Source organism: Podarcis liolepis (genome assembly GCF_965112155.1).
Source record: "Podarcis liolepis genome assembly, chromosome: 10".
Lineage (NCBI taxonomy): Eukaryota > Metazoa > Chordata > Lepidosauria > Squamata > Lacertidae > Podarcis > Podarcis liolepis.
This window is the reverse complement of record NC_139562.1, coordinates 5,826,761-5,849,079: the sequence shown is the minus strand read 5'-3', so window position 1 is coordinate 5,849,079 and position 22,319 is coordinate 5,826,761. Positions and strand designations below refer to the sequence as shown.

At 46.9% G+C, this 22,319-nt stretch overlaps 1 protein-coding gene across 2 annotated transcripts in view; it reads left to right on the top strand.

The window, feature by feature from the left end:
• The window catches only part of UBE2H (ubiquitin conjugating enzyme E2 H), a 65,518-nt gene that overhangs the window by 3,644 nt on the left and 39,555 nt on the right, over window positions 1-22,319 (top strand). The window lies entirely within an intron of this gene.

Genomic DNA, 22,319 nt, shown 5'->3' with positions numbered 1-22,319 from the left:
GCAACCCAGAGAGGGAGAGGTTGGTTGGCCAATGTCCTGTATTACATGGGTGAGTTGTTAGCTAAAAAGAAATGAACCTCGTCTTGGTAATTGCATGACGGTGATCTGAAACTCTGAGTCACCCGGTTGCTTTTTTGGACGCTTCTCTAAACATTGTGCAAACCTTTGAAAGAAATGAGAAGCTTGTGTGTGTTGCATTTCAACCTTGTGGGGGGAATCGCAGCTCCAGCCTTTTTTTTTTTTTTTTGTCTTTGCTGACTTGTTGTTGAGTTCCTTTCTTGCATTGCAGAGTTACTAATAGAATGTGTTGGGGGTTTTTAATATAAAAAAGGCAACTCTCAACACCTTTCTAGTCCTGGCTAAGGTGTCCTAAATCTCCAAGAACTGGCATCAATGATCTTTTAAAGTTCCAAATCTGGAGGAATGCCTCTCTCCTCTTTCTAGCACCCCCTTTATTTATTTATTTTATGGTTCTTAGCTTCCCTTCTTGCTCCGGAGGAACCCAGGGACTGCTTGTTTTGGAAAAGTGTTTGCAGGCAAAAGGCCTCCGGACGGAGCCTGCGAGTCAGCCGATTGGCTGTTCTGTTACTACCCGGAAACTGAGGCTTGGGCGGAGCAACCCAAACAGCTGATGGAGTGTGTGACAAGAGTCTGTTTATATTCAGGAGAGCGTGGGGGCTGGGAAGGGGGAGGCCTGGGCTGGAAGGCGTTGGAGAGGAGAGAGAGCAGGACAATCTGTGCCGGGTCAAGGGGTTGCTTGGCGCAGGAAAGGAAGAAAAGTGTCCTGCAAGCAAAAGGAGGTCGCTGTTAATCCAAACTCACGTTAATCCGAGGGACATGACTGGCTGCCAGGGGTGGGACAAGGTTCGGTTTCTCCACCGCCCCCAGATTTGCAATGGTTTTTGAGGCAGTCTAAAGTTTGGGCTGAATGACAGTTCAGCAGTTTACTCTTAACAATCTAAAATACCTCTGGGTCACAGCAGCAGTGTGCCTTTAGCTTCCCCAGTGTGAACCAGCACCAAGACACGGTTTATTTAGTTTGTTTTTGCCCTTCTCCTGGGGGCTCAGGCTGGTCTTTAAATATATACTGTACAGTGGTACCTCAGTTTAAGAACTTAATTCGTTCCGCAGGTCCGTTCTTAACCTGAAACTGTTCTTAACCTGAAGCACCACTTTAGCTAACGGGGCCTCCTGCTGCCGCCACGCTGCCGGAGCACAATTTCTGTTCTCATCCTGAAGCAAAGTTCTTAACCTGTAGCACTTTTTCTGGGTTAGCAGAGTCTGAAACCTGAAGCGTATTATTATTATTATTAAGCGTATGTAACCTGAAGCATATGTAACCCAAGGTACCACTGTATATATATATTTGGCCTCATTGACTTGGTCACTTGCAGAGGAATCAAAATGGTCAGAGAGTTCCACAACAAATGGAAAGTTGGTGCAAGATACTAGATTTGTTTTTGCAAGCTTGAAAATGGGGCATCTAGCGTGCCTCGAAAAAGGGCTAGCGCTTCTGTGGCAAAGAAACCGTGCCACATGTGATGAAATGGAGAGGTGTGGAAGTAACTCCACACTCTTGAACTGGCCTTGGATATGGAAATGGGGAGGGGAGCTCACATTGGCAGCTGGGAATGTATCACTGCTTGCAGAATTATGCTGCGTTGGCTATAGAGAACCAAATTCCAGAAGAGTGGCCATGTCAAAGCCTATGAATAGAGAGATTGGGTGTGGATTATGGGAGCTGGAGGCTCATGTCTCATCTCTGGGGTAGTTTTGGACAAGACACAGTTTCTTGGTCTTGGTAACCGCCCTCCATAAAATGGGTGAGAGCGAACACACAGTTTTTGCACGGGCAAAAGGTTGAAATGTGCTCTGGGAATCTAAAAGATTGAATAAATTACAAGCAGTGAATCCGAAAGGCTGTATAAATGGTAGTTAATATTGAATACCAAACTGCAACTAGAGGTCTTTCTGCCATGAAATCTGTATTATGTCTGAGGCACCTGTGGCATCTCCAGTTCCAGCAGAATTCCCTCAGATCCTTCGCTGCAGCTTCCCCAACATCAGCACTGTGTTCAGAAAAAATACCTACAGCCTTGAAAAGAGGACACAGGAAACACGACACTCCATGAATTGTGTGCTTGTGTTGAGCTTGGGTGGACTAGGGAAACCTGAATTCAGATTTTGTGTATGCCACAGACTTGCTTGATAAGCTTGGGCAAGTTTTTTAGCTGCCTTTTCCTGTAATCTAAAACGTTGGTACTAATTTCACTCGGCATTTATACATTTGCGGCAGGTCAGCGTGTTGGATTAACTATAATATATACTTAAAACACGGTTTGTGGTTGTGGAGCCTAATCCTTTGCTTCTCTGCTTGGAAGTATCTCGATCAGTTAGGAACAGAGGAAGCTCTCTTCCCCCTTCAGGGGACTTCGATTTCTAAGCAAGCGTGTGTGAAATATTTTGGGTGGGGTGAATGGCTCTGTCATATCTGAACCTCACAGTTCTCTAATACAGTGAGGCCTCGTTCTCTGTGAGGTGCTAAATATGTGTCTGAGTGGTATACTTCAGACCAGAAATGGGGGCTCGCGTGGTTTGATGCTGCTCAGTACAAACAAAAACCCCTTCACATAGAAAACTACTGTTTGGGGGAAGAAGGTAGACTACAATTCTTCAACCTGATATGCTCGTTTCTTTGTGAAGGGAATCTCTTGAACGGAGAGTCATTGAGTCACGTGAGTCCCCATCTGAAATGGTACGAAATGCAATCCAGGCGCATGTTTATTGCCCTGGTGAGAACCTAGGCTAGGCTCTAGCATGAACACTGGTTGCTGCTTCATTGCCCAGGTTTGTTATATTCATTTCTTCCCTTTCCTCCAAGGATCTCAAGGCATGTTTGATGTATTATAGTATTTTAATATTCTTTTGGAAGCCGCCCAGAGTGGCTGGGGAAGCCCAGCCAGATGGGCGGGGTATAAATAATAAATTATTATTATTTATTATTATTATACAAGATCTTCCTAATCTTATCCTAGGTTAAGGTAAAAGATGGTGACCAAACCATGCCAGATCTCGCTGGTCCCAGTCTCTGACACTAAAATTGGGACCCATATGAAATGAAGCGAAATCTTTTTTTGCGTATTAATTTTTAACCCATGCTGGATTATATATAGGATGAATATAAAATACACCCTCCCCCCAAAAATCCCATACCTGCGTAGCCCTTGCATTTAACAGCTGTTAAATTCCTGCCCGGACAACAAGGTCTTCGGTATGTACAGACTTCGATTCGTTTTGGCTTTCAAAGCTCTCAGGGCACATCCATGGCATTTAAAGCAAACAAACTGTCTGCCTTCAAAGGCAGTGTTATGCTGAAGTTTTCGGATGAACAAAGAAGCCATGGAACAGGAAGCAGTTTACTGAAAAAATAACTTATCCTGGTTGTTATAGGGTAGTCAGCTCTGGAAATCTCCTGATTCAGAATGCAAAGTTAGAAACCTGGTGGAATGCTTGTTGTTGTGTTTGGTCTCTTTTTATGAACAGATGCAAAGCTGGGGAAAGGAAAGATTGGGGTGGGGGGAGTCATATTATGTGTGAAACATCCTTTGAAGGCTTCGTCACAGTTGAGGTGTTCAGAATTAATGTTCAGATTCCCCCCACCTCCCACCCTTGTGTGGTGCTATAGTTGATTGTGGTGACACAAGATACCCCTCTTAACGCACAGTTTGAGTGAGTCACACTTTGCAATCCGGTCTTTATTTTTATTTTATCCAGGAAAATAACCATGTCACTCTGTAGCTGCAGAAAACCCCAAAGTATTCAGAATGCTGGTTATGAATACCTTCCATAAACCCTGGAGCCTCCATATCTCATTTTGAAAATACCGATGTTTAAATGAACTGCAATTTGCATAGGTTATATATACCAGGCAATTCTAAAAGCTTATAGTTTGTTTCATGGAACAGCCCAAGTAAGGATTTGTTTTGGTAGCTTTAATTTAAGTCATTTAAATCCATTTTTTCTTGGCCAGACACAGGCAAATCACATATAACGTGGCAAATCTTAACTGTATTATCGGAGTCGTTGTTTACAACAATATCATAAGCATTGAACACCATTTCACAGAGGGACAGCTGTGATTAAAAATTCATATTTTTAATCTGCAATTAATGAGTTGCCTGAGCATGTTGATTAATTGCTTATGTGATATACGCTGTGCATAAACGATAGCTTTCCAAGATCTTACCTTGTTGCTTTCAGAAATAAACTTACTAGGCTGTGCTGAGTTCCTTGCTTATGTGGAAGGCACAGGGCTTTGATTTTAAATTCACTGTCTCATTGTTGCTTTGTCAGTTTGATTGCATAGCCCATTGAAGCTTAGTCTTGTAACACAGACTTGAAAGAGTGCTGCATCTACTTATAATATCATTAAAATGGTTATGTGGTGCTGGAGCTGCCTAATATGAATTGGCTTAGAACAGCTTGCAATACAAGGCCTTAGCAAGCTTTTCATTCTGGTCTGTCTTATAATAAGGGCTTGTTTGTGTGGATTCAACTTAATTAACCAGTAGAGCTGAAAGCAAGAACTGAGTTAGCGCAATTAATGCATTAAGCAGATTTCAGAGATATGAAATCTGTTGGGTTTTTGTGGTTTTTTTTTAAAAACCAGTTGGAATTGAAGGGTCTCTAGCTAAGACATTACTCACCGAAAGAGTCGCACAGCTCAAGTTGAACAATGTTTGCTGTGAATCACGCTAAGATCTACAGACGAAAGGAAGTATACAAATTTAATAAATAACAATAATCATAATAACAAGTAATTGCAGATTGGACTCAAAATACATGACCACTAATATCCTAATATTCTTTCTAGTGGATGGGTTGAAAGCTGACTTGACCAAACAGTACTTTTACCCTGTTGTCTTATTATTATTATTATGCATTAAGAATTAACATGCCGGGTCTAACCACTCACTGACTTGTTGGCCGATGATGACTTTGAGAGGCTCACATGCAAGATGTGGCAGCATCAGACTCCTGTCTCTTGGTAAGCAGAGATGCAAAGAAAGCCTGCCATTTTCTGTTCGCATTTACTGGGGCCAGAAGCTGTCTGCAGATCCATCCCGTGGTGTTTTCTTTTCTAAGCAAGTGGTGGTCAGGCTTCTTCCAAGGAACGATTCGGAAGCTTGTTGGGGGCGCGTTGGCAAGGTCACTTAAGTCGGAAGCTTCTCCGAAAGAGAGACTTGTTGTCCATGCAGTGCCCTATTGCTGGTGAGCTAGAATTTGGATTATTCCGTGGCGTAGCCATTCCTTTATCAAACTGAGGACGAGGGTGAGTCCCTGGGGGAAGGGAGTTGTTCCATTCTGCTGTGCTCACAAACATGGTCATGGGCAATGGAGACAGGACAGATTCCTGGTGAATAATGCAATGAATTGCCCTGGGTGCCCCAGAGAAGCGAGTAGTGCTGATAAGAACAAGCAGAAAAGTTTGGATTTGTGGCTTAGTGGGTGAAGTGGAGATCAGTTCTGCTTTAGCGTGTTCTGGTATTGCCTGTATGGCTCCTGAAAACTAGGAAAGACCGAACTGGAATTAAATAGCTTGGAATGGAGACAGTTAAGTCCAAGTCTCATTGATTAAACAGATCAAGTGCACTGTTGCCTTACCATTAAAAAAATAAATCATTCAATTGCACATTTTTTAAAAAGCTGTGCTGCTCAGAGCCCTTATACCAGTTAGGCTCTGGTTACGATGCGATATCTGCCTCTAAGCTTGTAAAGCAGGGGTGCCCAAACTTTTTCCAAAGAGGGCCAGATTTGATGAAGTGAACATGCGTGAGGGCCGACCAAAGTTGTGGTTGTTGTTTTTTTAGGATTTTACCCCAGGACATATACTGCCATGGGATTAAATTGACCAGCGGGCCGGATTAGACCCCTAAAACAGACTTTGGACATAGCTGTTGTAAATCATTTGAAGTAGGTCCGATGGACCTAGTGATTTGGGCAGCCGCTGCTCCTTAAGAGGGCACTCACTACCTTAAAGGTAAAGGGACCCCCTGACCATTAGGTCCAGTCGTGGCTGACTCTGGGGTTGCGACGCTCATCTCACTTTACTGGCCGAGGGAGCCAGCGTACAGCTTTCGGGTCATGTGGACAGCATGACTAAGCCGCTTCTGGCGAACCAGAGCAGCACACGGAAACGCTGTTTACCTTCCCGCTGGAGTGGTACCTATTTATCTACTTGCACTTTGACGTGCTTTCGAACTGCTAGGTTGGCAGGAGCAGGGACCGAGCAACGGGAGCTCACCCCGTCGCGGGGATTCGAACCGCCAACCTTCTGATCAGCAAGTCCTAGGCTCTATGGTTTAGCCCACAGCGCCACCCACGTCCAACTCACTACCTTGCCTGTGTATAAACACGAGTTGTTCTGGAGCAGTGGTGGGAATTATAAAAAAAACACACAGTTTAATACTAGTTAGATGACCCACTTCGTGGAAGCATTTGTCTCGCATCTCTTTAGGGTCTCTGGATTGTGTTTCATTGCCCGTGAAACTTCAGAGGTAACATCCTCTTTAAGTCCCGGGACCTGATTGCAAAGCTCAGCGGCTTGGCTTCTGTTATTGCTAATGTAGCTGTGTTAAGGTGGGGGGAAATGGGGGACGGGTGAGAGAAAATAGCTGAGCTCACTAAAGAGAGACTCCTGAAAGGCCTATTCATGAAAGTGAGGCCTTGAAGTTTTCTGTGTCCTTGCCCTGTTGCTATTATGGTGGCTTTTCCCATGCCTCGCATAATGATGCTGAAGTGGTTTTGCTAAGACGCTCTCTTGCTCTCAGGCTGCGGATGTCAAACGGCTTTGCCAGCCCCAGCGCCAATAGCCGGGGCACGGTCACAGTATGGCTTACCAATATGGTAAGGTTTTTGAAGCACTGGAGGGTTTTCAGGGGGGGAGAGATTTCTAGAAAAGAGTAGTTTAGACTCCCATCATTGTGGGTACCCAAGTAAGATAGGGCTGCGTCTGCCAGAGCCTATAAGCTGAACCATTGTTCTACCAGTGGTAATTGGGGGGCCCCAAGTTGATCATTAATCTGAAGGCCTGGGTGCCAGAACAGCACTTTTTTCAAGTGCTGTGTGCCCTTGGCTCTCATTAATTGGGGGTGGGGGTGGGAGAACTCTAGGCAGGACTGTGCCCACAGCAGATTTTAATGTGATATTGTCACAGTTGATCTAGAGAACAAGGGAGCTATAACAAGGTGAAATGAAATTGCATTTGTATGTATGTGTTGTTTTTAAATGGTCCTGTCCGGGAGTGTGCAGGTTTTCAAGCTATATACATATTTTGGGTGGGGGCCAAGACCAAGGTTTCAGGGTGTCTCTGTGTGATGGGGTGACTTGGGCAGGCAGCCCCCACTCACATTGCATCATCTCGGAAGTAAGTCGACCCATTTCCTCTGTGGACTTGCTGCCAAGTGAAGTCTCAAGAGTGCGTATCTGTAGCAAAATTCCCACAAGGTTTCCCCATGTTGCTAGAAATCAAAATCAAAGCTGAGGACTCAAGTTTTGTGCTTCCTGTAGCCTTTGCTCCGGGGGTGTATGTTTAGATTACTTTCTCGGGTGCTCAGGGTGAATTCTTCATTTCTTCCTGCAAAGCTTCTGTGATGGAAGAATACTGAAGGCTGTGACTGAAAAGGCTATGTACAGAAGGAACCAGATTAACCACCTTCCTTGAACCAGTGTGATGCACACTTCTGAAAATTGTTGCTCTGTGGCCTTTATTGGCTACTGAACAAGACAATTATTACTGCTGCCTTCTATTTACTTATTTTACTTTATTTATTTTATATTTTATTTTAATTTTATGCCACCCTTCATCCATATATCTCAGGACAGTTTACAGTATAAAAATACAAAACTCATAATAAAAACAAGAACCATCCCTCTCCAAACCCAATAACTCCTCCCCAACCCCAGCACTCACAATTTGCAGTCTTTTATTGCACTTTCTCAATAACTGTGACATAGCTGTCAACTTACAGATTTGACAATAAGGGACCGGCAGCCTTGAAAATAAGGGATCAGCAGCCAAAATAAGGGATTTTCAGGGCACAGGTATGTTCGACTTCTGAGCCCCTCTGAGCCAAAGGCAGAAAGCCCAGCCAGCAGCCAAATGAAACCTCATCAATAAGGGACAGCAGCGGGACATGGCGCTGGTATAAGGGACTGTCCCGCCAAATAAGGGACACTTGACAGCTATGCTCTGTGAGGCAGCCCATGTTCTCATCTGATAGACTTGGGGTGTGATGGCAGAGGTGGAAGTTAGTTAATCTTCCTGGACTGGATCAGATGACAGTCCGCTTAGTTCAGCATCCTACTATTCAGTTGCTCCTGGGAAGCTCAAAACCACTTCTTGTTCTTTCCAAACATTGTAGGGGAAAATGGAGGGGGGCACATACCCTACATATGGATGCTCCATTTATAGCTACCACGGGGAGTATATTGATCATAGCCATGCTTTGATTTAATTATTATTTTTTAAAAATCCGAACTTGAAAGCCCAGGTCTCGCAGGTTCAAGTCTGTCTCTGTATCCACTGGACTAGACTGGCTGAACGACTCGGAAGCCCTCCAGCTGATTTCTTTTCCTGACCCGGCTTCATTTTCATTCAACTTTGCAAAAACAATGGAAACTGTCAATTGGAGGAGGGGCCCCCCTGATATCGAAACGGGAGTCTCTGGGCTGGCCGTGGGGCAGTGGCCGCCTGTTGCTAAGTAACGACATTCTTTGCACCTGTTAATCTTTGTGCTCTCGTGAAATCGCGCTTGACCACACGTCATAATTAAAGGGGACTTAAGCAAAAGGTGTTTGCAACTTGTACACAGGGCAACCAGTGAAGCCCTTTTGAACCTACCCAGTGGGTTTTCCCTTTCTTGGGGATCCAGAGGTGTATCTGAGAATATGGGGTGAGAAGAGGAGAAACTGTTTAGAACCGAGTAGGCCGTTTTCTCTCTTTAATTTCCTGGACCTCTGCCCATTCTCTTGGCAAGAAAGATGAAAAGGCACTGTTTACTGAATTGCTTGTGAAGACTGGATAGGGCTGTACAGCTCGTGTGTGTGTGTGTGTGTGTGTGTTTTACCAGGACATTGTATACCTTTATTGTCTGTGTGCAACCCCCCTACTGCTATTGTTTCTTGTTTTCTTGTGGACTCTGGGTGTACAACAAGGACACAAAGCACTCACTGGGTGTCTCTCGCGTGCGCAACTAATTCTTTCCTTTTTGCTGCTTCTGTTTGGTCGTTTGACCGATCCTAGCAGAGCACTTGAAATCAGAAAATGCTCAGGGTGACGGTCTTCTGCCGTGTGCCTCTGGGAACCTGTCCCACAGCCGAATAGATGCTGCTATTTCGTAGGATGTGCCCGAGATGGTGCAGCCACAACTTCAGCCAGTTTTTTTCTTGGCTCCGATACCTGAAATTCTTCAGTGCTGTCACGCCACCGATTTTTCGTCTAGCCAAGACTGTTTGATTTATTTACCCCAAGACCTTGTAATAGAGGAGGCCATTTGCTCTAAATGTAAATATTCCGATGACAGTGACTTTTGCAGGGCTCCTGTGCATTTCAGCAAGGATAACTTGAGTCCTTATTGTTGCTGAACTTCAAGATCAAAGTCAGATTAATTTGTGTCCGACGCGCTATTGATGTCACCAGTCACTTGTGTTTTGGCTGCTGTGGTGAGTCTCTGTGCCTTCTATGCAAATTGCACTTTTATTAGTCTATACATTCTGGATAGAGCAATAGGTCTAGGATCTCTTGAGTGGATCACAGAACTGCAGCTCTAGAAGGATCACCCAGTCCACTCCTACCCCTTGCAGCAAGGTATCTAACACAACCTTCCAGCAAAAATAATCAAAGGCACCCATCTTGGTCCATCAGATGAAAATCCAAAACCCACCATCAGACAATATCTTTATTAAGACAAAGCAAAATTTCGCAATGCTGTGGCAAGCTTTTGAGTTCTTTAGAGCTCAAGATAACAGGCAAGATAACCTCGTGGCTCCAACACGCAGCTTAACATTTCGTACTTTCTAAAAATTTTCCATGTCCACTCATTTCCTGCATTGTGTAACATCTTTGCCTCAGCCTACCTACTGCTACACAAACCAAATTCATTCCTGGTTTTGTTAAATGAAAGGCTGCTATGTTTGTCTTCTTCACCACTGTGTCTACCCAGGAACCCGTGTTTCTCATTTATAGTTTGGAACAGATCCAGGTTACTAGCAAGTTGTGCTGTCAAAAGCAGGGAGGAAACATTGCTTCTTTGCCCCAGAATCCTTGGTGCAGCACCTGAGAGGGACGTGTTATGCTACAATCTCCATCTTGGAACTGAATCTGCAGCCTGAGCTCATGGCTACAGCACCCGTCATAATTTCTGCACTTGTTCTATTTTTCCTCATCAACCCCCTGCTTTTTGTAACTGGCACTGCCTGAGGCAGAGTGCTGGAGAACCCGAAAGCTGGGTTTGGGACATTTTGGTTGGTCCTCGGATGCTTTAGTTGAGATTCCTGCATTGCAGTGAGTTGTATTAAACTCTACAATTCTTTGGTTCCACGATATAGGTATTTTTCCAGGTGTAGAATTCAGAATTCCAGCAAGACATCCAGTTCTCTAGATAAGTGCGGAAAAGGTTCATTTTTAAAAAGTCAAAGGTATGCTTGCATTGTATTTATATTCCGTTCCTTCTCTGTGAAGCTCAGAGCAGCTTCCCCGAAGCCTCTAGCAGCCTATTTGCAAAGGAAAATAAGCCCCCGTTTTCTTGTGACTTCTGCTTGTGGAATCAATTTAAATTGCAGAACTGTCATGAATTGGGAGTAAGTGCATAAACACTTGTGAGTTTGGCTTTTAGCTACTTCAAAATGCTGCTGGAATGTTTTAATGAAGTAGGTGCAGAGGTTGTAAGAAAATGCCCTCTTTCTGAGTCTCGTAAAGATTGAGGTAGCATCGGAAATCAGACAAACAGCTTCATTGAGCCTGGCCTCGTTCCAGAAGAAGTTGTTTAATTAATTTTAATAATTTCATCTGTTTTTAAATGCTGCTAGTTAGAAAGGGTCGCGCGACCTGAAAATCATTGGAGCACCAAGGAGTTATTACGATACGGACATTGACTTGCTTAATTATTGCTTCATATCTGTGTTTGTAGGACAGGTGTCCAGCAGTCGTCTCCCATCCAAGCCTTGATCAGGTCAACACCTGCTTAGCTTCAACAGTGCTGTAGCACTAAGATGTGCTCCAGTCAGCGTGGCTCTTTCATTTGCTTTGCAAACAAGGGAAAATTTAATTGGAAATGCTCTAAGCTGAGGTGGAAGTAGGAAGAATTGTGAGGTGTGACTAGTCATCATTAGGGACGCGGGTGGCGCTGTGGGTTAAACCACAGAGCCTAGGGCTTGCCAGTCAGAAGGTCGGCGGTTCGAATCCCCGTGACGGGGTGAGCTCCCGTTGCTCGGTCCCTGCTCCTGCCCACCTAGCAGTTCGAAAGCACGTCAGAGTGCAAGTAGATAAATAGGTACCACTCTGGCGGGAAGGTAAAGCCGTTTCCGTGCGCTGCTCTGGTTCACCAGAAGCGGCTTAGTCATGCTGGCCACATGACCCGGAAGCTGTACGCCGGCTCCCTCGGCCAATAAAGTGAGATGAGCACTGCAACCCCAGAGTCGGTCACGACTGGACCTAATGGTCAGGGGTCCCTTTTACTAGTCATCATTAATTGCAGGACTTCTTCTGTGCAGATTTGCTTCGCGGTCTTCATTTTGTGGGCGTTTGCAATGACTCTGAAGTACGTCAGTGCTCCCATTATACAGACGGTGCACTGAGTTGCAAAGAGTGTCTAGTCCAGGGCCACACAAGGAGGCCATCCTCAGGTGCAAATCTCCAATATTCTGGGGAAGTTTATCCTTCGATGAATTGGAAAAGAGAAGTATGCAAACTCACCATCTATCTGCATGAGCACATCCCACTCTGTTTATGCCGGGCCAGGAATGCAGGTGACATATTTGCAGACTTGAGTCTCAAAGAACGCTCATTCGGCCTATCTTATTTCCAGTGTGAGTGACAGCTTGGGAACGGCCTTTTCTAAACAAGTTGTCTTACCCATTTTATTGTAACTTCTTCTTTTTCTTAGGCAGCGCTTATCATTGCAGCAATCTCATGTAGACTACTTTGTGAGGTCTGCCTGAAAAGCGGCATATAAATTAAATAGAACAGAATAAAGCCCATAGATGCTTGGAAGAAGAGTGGAGTATAAATGCAAGAAACAATTAAACTCTGGTGACGGAGGCTTGTGTGCATGCTATGGGTTACCCATGAATTTTGGAGCTAATGAGAGATGGATGGCCACCTGTCATGGATGCTCTAGTTAAGATTTCTGCATTGCAGGGGGTTGGACTAGATGACCTGTGGTGTCCCTTCCAACTCTATGATTCTATGAGGTTAGGGACCCAGTGGTTCCATAATTACCAGCAAATTCACTGCTGACGTGAGATTAGAACCTGGTTTGGCCTTCCCCCCTTCCTCCTTTCCATTTTTGGCTGTTGGGATTATTACAGCTAAAACCACGACTCTTCCACAAACACCTTCCAATCAGGTGTTTGTGAGCTCCGGATTTTGGCTCTCATCTCTCTTGTATTTCATTCATGACTTTCGCCGCTTAACTGGTCTCCTTTTTAAACCCATGCTTGGGGAAGGTGTGGATCTGTGGGGGGCGGGAATGCAATCTTGCTGACCTTTCCGAAAACCTTCAAACCTGGCCATGCCAAAGATTACACCTGCCAGGTATTGATTACATGAAGCGGCAAGGAGAGGATGAAGCCATACAATGTCTTGGCAGCCTCGTTGCTTAGCTAATGTCTTGGGCTAATGATCTGTCCAGATCAGAGGCGCTCTCGGAATACGCACCTCTGGCTCTGCTTCTATATTTGCGTGAAAGGTTATCTGTGGAAGGGGTGGGTGGTGTAGCAGCAGGGAGCAAGTGGCGTAGGACAACCTGTGTGGCTAGGGGCAGCTCACATAGCTATGAGAAGCTAAATGAAACGAGAGATGACGCCGCTTTAGCTTGTCCCATTTCCAAGGAAAAAGAAGGGTACCAACTCTGGTAGCTTCAAAGTTCAAACCTTGACTGAACTGCAGAATCAATTCAGACAAATGTCAGACTTTCCTATCCCCCCCCCCAATTTTTTAAAAATAATTTGCGAATTCTGGTGGTTCCCTCGCTGCGAGAAGCCAAGTTACAGGGAACCAGATAGAGGGCCTTCTCGGTCGTGGCACCCGCCCTGTGGAACGCCCTCCCACCAGGTGTCAAAAGAGAAAAACAACTACCAGATGTTTAGAAGACATCTGAAGGCAGCCCTGTTTAGGGAAGCTTTTAATGTTTGATGCATTATTGTATTTTAATATTTTGTTGGAAGCTGCCCAGAGTGGCTGGGGAAGCCCAGCCAGATGTGCGAGGTATAAATAACAAATTGTTGTTGTTGTTGTTATAATATCTGGACTACATTTGCCTTACCCTCTTGATTTATTTTGACATTCAGATACTTGAAAACATGCCCTATAAACGCTCCATGTTTTTAACGTGCAAGTACATCTGTACCACCCAAACTACTGGAGCAGGGAACACACCATTAGATTACATTGATAGGCTTGACCCAAAAGCCCTTTCCCCCACATTTCCTGGAAATATTTGTCAGAATTGAGCTGCATTGTTCACATCAGTGCAGGGCCTCCCCTTCTCTAGGGGACATTTGCAGCACTCTTTGTTGTATGCTGGCATAGTGGCGAATCTAGCAGCTCGACAGCAGGTGGTCTGCCTTTCTTGGATCACATGATTCATGGTGTCCTGGCTTGAACTGACCGCAGTGCAACGGAACAGTGGCCCGGGGAGTATGAAATTAGGTGCCTGAACCTCAGGGGCTCCTGACACACACACAGTTGTGTTGCCGCTTCAGAAGATAATCTGCATCGAAAAGATAACGTTTGCTAACATACGACGAAGAACCTTTAGACTGCAGAGGGGCTTGCCATTCCACTCTAATTATTTACTTAATCCCGTTCTGTCTGGTATACGTGCGGCACCTAATTCTCCCCCCCCCCCCTTTGAATCCAGGACAAAATCATCTGGATATCCCTGAACTGAAATGGGAGTAATTTCTTTGGATGTTTACAAGGCTTATTAAACTGCTGCTGTGCTGTCTTCCTCTGTAGCTACTGCAGACTAATAGCTTAGGCTGGCATCCATCTGTCTCGAGAAACAGTGGAGGTGAAGCCTTTGGGGGTGAAGTCAGATGATTGGAGAGTTGCAGCACCTGCTGTGTCTGTACAGACCAATACGGAGGAGACATGTTTTTTTGCAGCTAGGGCAGATGAAGGTGTCCAGTTGTGCTAATGCACATGCCCCGTGACGTTTCTTCTCTGCATTCCCAGTGGCCATTCCTCCTCTGGTCACTGCTGCGGATGCACTGTCTCCAGGTACTGATACCAGGTTCCATGTTTGGAATGAGCTGCCTGTTGAGTGCAACCTTCTCCAACCTGATTCTCTCCAGATGTGGTTCAAAACATCTGGAAGGCACCATGTTGTGGAAGGCTTGTTTAAGAGTCTCTGGGACCTGGTGGCCATTTACCTTCAGGCATTCCTGCTTGTGACCTTCATCTGTGGGACGTTGTGAAAAGCCAGCCTGGTGAAATTGTGTCTGCAGAAGGCTGCCCCAGTTGAACCAGATTCAGGTAGGTAGCCGTGTTGGTCTGACGCAGTAGAAATACATTTTTAAAAATTAAAAAAAATCTCCAGTAGCACCTTAAAAAGGTAAAGGTACCCCTGCCTGTACGGGCCAGTCGTGTCCGACTCTAGGGTTGCGCGCTCATCTCGCTCAAGAGGCCGGGAGCCAGCGCTGTCCGGAGACACTTCCGGGTCATGTGGCCAGCGTGACTAAGCCGTGTCTGGCGAGCCAGCGCAGCACACGGAAATGCCGTTTACCTTCCCGCTATAAAGCGGTACCTATTTATCTACTTGCACTTAGGGGTGCTTTCGAACTGCTAGGTGGGCAGGAGCTGGGACCGAACGACGAGAGCTCACCCCGCCACGGGGATTCGAACCGCCGACCTTGTGATCAGCAAGTCCTAGGCACTGAGGTTTTACCCACAGCGTCACCCGCGTCCCCACCTGCGTCCCCACAGTAGCACCTTAGAGGCCAGCTAAGTTTGTTCTTAGTATCTTGTTCTTGGTATCTGAAGAAGTGTGCGTGCACACGAAAGCTCATACCAAGAACAAATTTAGCTGGTCTCTAAGGTGCTACTGGACTATTTATTTATTTTTATATATATATTTCCAGTTTAACCAGGCATGGAAATGCCTCTTGTTCAAGAGTGCACAGAGCTGAACTCAGCTCAGGGTCGTCTTGTGCTACTTTCTCAGGCTCCTTGAAAGGAAAAGCATTTGACGAGCACCAGCTTAGTGTTAACTCTGTGAAGACCCCCTTGCAAGTAATGGTAGTCAGAAGTCAGCTGCAAACCTGAAGCAGTGGCCAAAAAAACTTCCCAACCTCTTAAATGTACTCTCAGTGGCAAAGCCAACTTGGCCTTTCTATAACGAGGAATGCCCGTTAATGTAGTAGCCCTTGTAGAAGTTTCTAACAGTAGCCTTAGAAATAGGTGTGTTTGTTCTTATATTGCAGATTGGCACTTCTTTAATGGTTTATCTTCTGCAAAACCTGGAAGCTGTCTTGTGTTCCTCTTACCTAACTAAAGCTGCAATGTTCTGCAGCCCTTAAATTTTATAGACTGCCTTCTACAAATCAGCTTGCTAAATGGTGCACCGATAAAAACTTAACAAATCACAAAGCTAGACATGTACTACATAAGTAGGGCCTGCAACAAAGTGTTGCAGTTTGTCCTCCATCCTGAAAAGAGAGCTCCTGTTCAGTATTCCAGCAAGCACCCCCAGGTCTGTTTTCCTTTTCCATTTGTCACATGGCCTAGTGGGCATGATTGGTACTCATTGTGTTGTTTGTGGCTTTGTTTGGTTTTTAGGTCCCCCTCAGGTATATTCCATGTTTTTTATACTTCCTCCAAGCGTGCCAACGCCTCCCTCTTGTTTCTTGACAGCCCTGCCTTGGCTGCAATCCTGGAGGTACTCACCGGGCAGAGTTTGCTATTATAAGGAGTTATAGTTCCAGAGAAATACATAGAGTTAAACAGGAAAACAGCAGTGGTGGTTCCTGTTCTGCAAATCACAGCATTAAGCACCTAGGCCTGGTGAACAAAAGAACGCTTACTTTGTCAGAGCAGTTCTGACCAAGAATGGTCGGTGCTGCTCTCAGCCAGAGCGGCCTCTCCTGTCCCTGCTATGTGGTCCCTTGAGAACTTTATGCGCCAACACTGAATTTCCCTCCGCTGTCATGTAAGGAAGTTTAGCTGCAAGTATTTTTAATGGATTGCGCTATAAAAGTCATACCAATGTTTGGGTTAAACTTAGCAGTGAGTTTGCCTTGTCTCAGTTTGGGATGAGTTCTCCCAAGAAGGGAGAAGGGACCCCTGACCATTAGGTCTAGTCGTGACTGACTCTGGGGTTGCGGCGCTCATCTCGCTTTATTGGATGAGGGAGCTGGCGTACAGCTTCCGGGTCACGTGGCCAGCATGACTAAGCCGCTTCTGGTGAACCAGAGCAGTGCACAGAAACACTGTTTACCTTCCCGCCAGAGCGGTACCTATTTATCTACTTGCACTTTGCTGTGCTTTCAAACTGCTAGGTTGGCAGGAGCAGGGACCGAGCAATGGGAGCTCACCCCGTCGCGGGGATTCGAACCGCCGACCTTCTGATCGGCAAGTCCTGGGCTCTGTGGTTTAACCCACAGCACCCCCTCCGTCCCTTTTAAGAACAAGATACCTTGAGCTTAATTCAGGTTGGGGCCGAATCGGCTCATTTTAAAGCTTGCCCCATCCTGAACTCCAGACCTTGCTGTGTTCCCAGGGGTGTCATTTTCCAAATTACCAGGTCTGTGGCCATTTGTGTGTGCCCCCCCCCCCCCGTTTTTGCAGGCCTTCTTCCACTTCCGTAAAACATATCTTCTTGTAGCAGCAGTTGGGAAGGGCCGCAGTGAAGAGGCTGCTTCTCAAACCTTCATCAAGCCCTAAAGCCTGACTGGTACCCAGCACAAGGACCCTTGCCAATGGATACCAAGCTGCAATACCAGGGTTCCTTGCTGCTAGAAAGGTAAATGGGTTTCTCCCCCCATAGGGATGAATTGAAAAGGAGCCATACTTGTTTTTGAGCTGAGCTGGAATTCAATAGTATTTTGGCTTTGATTGCAGTAACCTTAACGTTTCCCACCTGGAAGCGTGTGGGGTGGGGTGGGTGTTTCCAAAACTATTCATCAGCTTTAGATTTGGCAAATCACACGCTGTGTACTGGCAGAGTTGGGGGGGCAGGGAAGTATAAAGAGCAAGCAAGAGCACAACTGTGTATCTGACAGCAAGAGCCGAAATCCCTATAGAAAAAGCTGTACTTGCCCCACACCCCTTCTGGCGCTCGGTATGGAACTGGCTAGGGCGGAAGGCTCTCGGCTTTCGTTTTTAAAAATAGCATGTTCCTAGAGCTCATGCTTGGGGGTCCTGTTGCAGGTGCTGCACTTCCCAATCTCTGGAAAGTCCTGTCAAAGCCCTGTGCTGTCTGAAGGCGTTGTGTATTTTCCAGTTCCCAGCACAGCTACAAGGCTCATTGCAAAGTACCCTCCCAGACCGGATTGTTGTGGGCAGGTGTGGCGCAGACCCTTCTGTGGAATCCCGTGTCTTGCAACTAAATGCTGCGTTTTATTTGGCTTGGCTTGGCAGCCCCCCTACTAATGCTTCCAGAGTGTGCTGAGCAGCTCTCGGAGGCAAGTCTGATTTTGACAGAACTGTTGCCTCGCCATGGGGGCTCCTTGCCCGCCATTCACACAGTTTTCCTTGAGCGGTGCTTGCGTAAGCTGGTCACATCTACTGGCTTACGCAGGTGTGGTGTAGAATGTTGGACTAGGACCTGGGAGGGTTCAAACCTCCACTTGGCTATGTAGCTCATTAGGTGACCTTGCGCCAGTTGCAGTCTCTCAGCCTGGACACCCTCACAGGATTGCTGTGAAGATAAAATGGGGAGGGAGGGGACCTGTGTGCCACCTTGAGCTCTTTGGAGGTAAGGTGGGGTAAAGGTAAAGGGAGCCCTGACCATTAGGTCCAGTCGTGGCTGACTCTGGGGTTGCAGCGCTCATCTCGCTTTACTGGCCGAGGGAGCCAGCATACAGCTTCCAGGTCATGTGGCCAGCACGACTAAGCTGCTTCTGGCGAACCATAGCAGCGCACGGAAACACCGTTTACCTTCCCACTGGAGCAGTACCTATTTATCTACTTGCACTGGCATGCTTTCGAACTGCTAGGTTGGCAGGAGCAGGGACTGAGCAACGGGAGCTCACCCTGTTGCGGGGATTCGAACCGCCGACCTTCTGATCGGCAAGCCCTAGGCTCTGTGGTTTAACCCACAGCGCCACCCTCATGCCAAGGTGGGGTATTCATGCAATAAATAAAAATAAACTCTGTGTCTTATTGGCAGGCCTGTCCAGGGTATATATGCAGGAGGGCAGGGAGACAAAGCATGTCCTCTGTTGCCCCACTGTTGGGGAATGGATAATGTTGGTGATCAGCCTACATCGGGCGTTTGCTGCCCAGCTATTAGAGCAAATGCTTGAAGGTCATCTTGCAACTGCTTGGCCTGAGCCATAAATGCCTACACACCTCTCCTCTTGAGCTTACTGGGTTTTGTGTTGTTGTTTTTTTATAAAAAAAGGATCAGTAGCATATTGAAAAACATTCCTTTTCTTGTCAACAGCTCTTCCAAAGAGGAAGGAAGGGAGGCGGTGTGATGCCAGTGTTCTCTCTGACCTTGGAAGTTCAATAGCTATTCTTTTTAGGATGCTGGTCAGCAGAAGAATGTGTGTCTATGTGTGTTTTTCTCATGTTGTGCCAACTTCCTGCCTCCAAACAGTGAGTTCAGTCTGCTTGGCAGGTGCACTGAAGGTCCATACAATCTGGGGGTAAGCCTACATTTTGCAATGGAACAGCTCCACAGAGGTCTTGGGCAAAAGGGGATTATATCTGTCCATAGAGAATAGGCCTATCATCAACTATCAGCATGGTAACACAATGGAGCCTCCATCTGCAAGGGATGTATACCCCTGAATCCTAGTTGTGTAAGGGGCAAAAATGCGTGGTGGGATTAGGCCTCCATGCTCGGCTTGTGAGCTTCCCAGAAGCACCAAATTGGCCACTGTGGGACCCCGGGGCTCTCTCCTTCTGCTTGTCTCTCTCTGCTCCGTTCTAGCCTCACTTCTGCGCCTGTTTACATAGTTGTCCTGAGATAATGCCGCCTTAATTCTCTTCAATCTGCCTTTTCCCGTGACCAGAGGGTTATTCAGGGCCACTTCAGGCATTAATATGTTTATCAGAGCTCCTCTTCAGGTTTCACACGATGGCCCATTTTACGGGAGATCGCATCTACTGCTCAAAAAGCTCTGCGCTCTGAAAGGCACTCTGCTCCTCGTGGACCAAAGGGGGAATGAGAAGGCAGCCATTAATTTATTGGACCTTAAAACGAGGAGCAACTGGAAGCAAACCACTTTGATCTCCTCCCCTCAAATCCTTCATTTTGGAGTTTCTATTAAATATGGAGGCAGGTGATATATTTGGAGCTGGTTTGCTAGAGCCATATCTCGTGTGCACGTATTTTTCCTGTCCCACGGTTGTCGTGGGCTAATCAGGTTTTGCAAGCTCTTCCCCAATAGGGATTCGAAAGCTTGTAAGACCTGTTTGACCAGAGACAAAAGAGATGAGTGTGCACACCATAGAAAACAGCGTCTGAAAAACACTACCTCCAAATAACTCTTCGGGGAAACAAATCATTTGCTTCCCATGATAGCTTTCGGGAAGAATGCATCATTCTTGCATGAGCACCAGGTGTTCACCAGGGCTGCCATCTTTATCTGGAGGTGGGCTCTACAGAGCTGAAACTGCACATTTAATCCTGACAAGTAGGGGGAAAGGGACACGGGTGGCGCTGTGGTCTAAACCACTGAGCCTCTTGGGTTTGCTGATCGGAAGGTCAGGGGTTTGAATCCCCGCAACGGGGTGAGCTCCCGTTGCTCGGTCCCTGCTCATGCCAACCTAGCACTTTGAAAGCACGTCAAAGTGCAAGTAGATAAGTAGGTACCGCTCCAGCGGGAAGGTAAACAGCGTTTCCATGCGCTGCTGTGGTTCGCCAGAAGCGGCTTAGTCCTGCTGGCCACATGTACGCCGGCTCCCTTGGCCAATAAAGCGAGATGAGCGCCGCAACCCCAGAGTCAGCCATGACTGGACCTAATGGTCAGGGGTCCCTTTACCTTTTAGTAAGGCCAAAGGCTCTGAGACACTGCCCAGCAGGACTTAAGAAATCTTGAAAAGCTTCTGGGAGAACAGAGGCGCAGAGTGGTAAAGGTAAAGGTACCCCTGCCCGTACGGGCCAGTCGTGTCCGACTCTAGAGTTGTGCGCTCATCTCACTTAAGAGGCCGGGAGCCAGCGCTGTCCGAGGACACTTCCGGGTCACGTGGCCAGCGTGACGAAGCTGCTCTGGCGAGCCAGCACCAGCGCAGCACACGGAAACGCCGTTTACCTTCCCGCTATAAAGCGGTACCTATTTATCTACTTGCACTTAGGGGTGCTTTCAAACTGCTAGGTGGGCAGGAGCTGGGACCGAAAGATGGGAGCTCACCCCGCCACGGGGATTCGAACCGCCGACCATACGATCGGCAAGTCCTAGGCACTGAGGTTTTACCCACAGCACCACCCGCGTCCCTGAGGCGCAGAGTGAGCTTGTTCCAAATGCTGTCAGCTGTGATTCAGCACCAGTGTCCCCCATGGGTGGGGTGAAGAGACTCTGCTGCTACAAAACCCCACATCCTCTGTGAACCCTTGTCACTGGGTGGTGGGTACCAGGGTCAAACTGGGCACGAGATGGGGGCCATCTCCTGACCCTTTACCATTTGATATTGAATGTCGTCAGAGCAGTGACGGGAGGTGGGGCAGTTTAATTCTTTCCATCTGGCCAGTTTTCTGTAGATCAAAATGAAGCTGGGTACATTGCACCCCAACCTCCACAGATGGGAAAGCAGCACGGGAAGGGCAGTTTTAATTAGAGAGAGAAAATGCCCCATTGGGAAAGGCTCCCTCCCCACCATTCTCTACTACTCTGATCAAATTTGCAGTCCCACCACCCCCAAGCTGCATTTCAGATTTTAAAGATATAGGGCGACTGCATGCCGTCCTTCAACTGTACCTCTACTCTTGAGCAGGAAACGAGAAAGCCGCGCCTCACAGGCTGCTAAGAAGCAGCTGCTCCCCTGCTCAGCTAGAGTCTATGGACATTTCCTGCAGGTCTCCATGGAGGGGGTATTTGTGTTATTACCATTTATTAAGTTTTGTATCCCTCCCGCCCTTCCTCCCGAAGGAGCCCAGGGCGGCAAAAAAACAAAGCAGCAAAAACAGTGCAATTAGAAAGGAAAACATACTCGCGGCATTCGAAACTGTTTAAGAACATCTGCAAACGTGTTAGATCGAAAACATTCTGCTCAGAATAAGGAGAATATTTTGCTATAAGACGCACCAGCTGGCTAACTCGAGGTGTCCTCAGACGTTTCACAACAGCCGTCAGAACATTATCCAGCCGCCATCGGGCAGAGTTGGAGGCAAATCAATGAGAGCAAGAACCGGGCGGGAAGGGGGGGGGGTCAAGTGAAGGTTGGACACTGGGAACGGAGGACACTTAAGCAGCACCTAAGGTTTTCTTAGGGACGCGGGTGGCGCTATGGGTTAAACCACAGAGCCTAGGACTTGCCGATCAGAAGGTCGGTGGTTCGAATCCCCGCGACGGGGTGAGCTCCCGTTGCTCTGTTCCAGCTCCTGCCAACCTAGCAGTTCGAAAGCACTTCAAAGTGCAAGTAGATAAATAGGTACCACTCCGGTGGGAAGGTAAACAGCATTTCCGTGCGCTGCCCTGGTTCGCCAGAAGCGGCTTAGTCCTGCTGGCCACATGACCCGGAAGCTGTACGACGGCTCCCTCGGCCAATAAAGCAAGATGAGCGCCGCAACCCCAGAGTCGGTCACGGCTGGACCTAATGTTCAGGGGTCCCTTTACCTTTTAAGGTTTTCTTAACATAGTGGCTAGACTGTCTTTCTCAAACCTGGGTCTCCAGCTGTTGTTGGACTACAACTCCCATCGTCCCTAGCTAA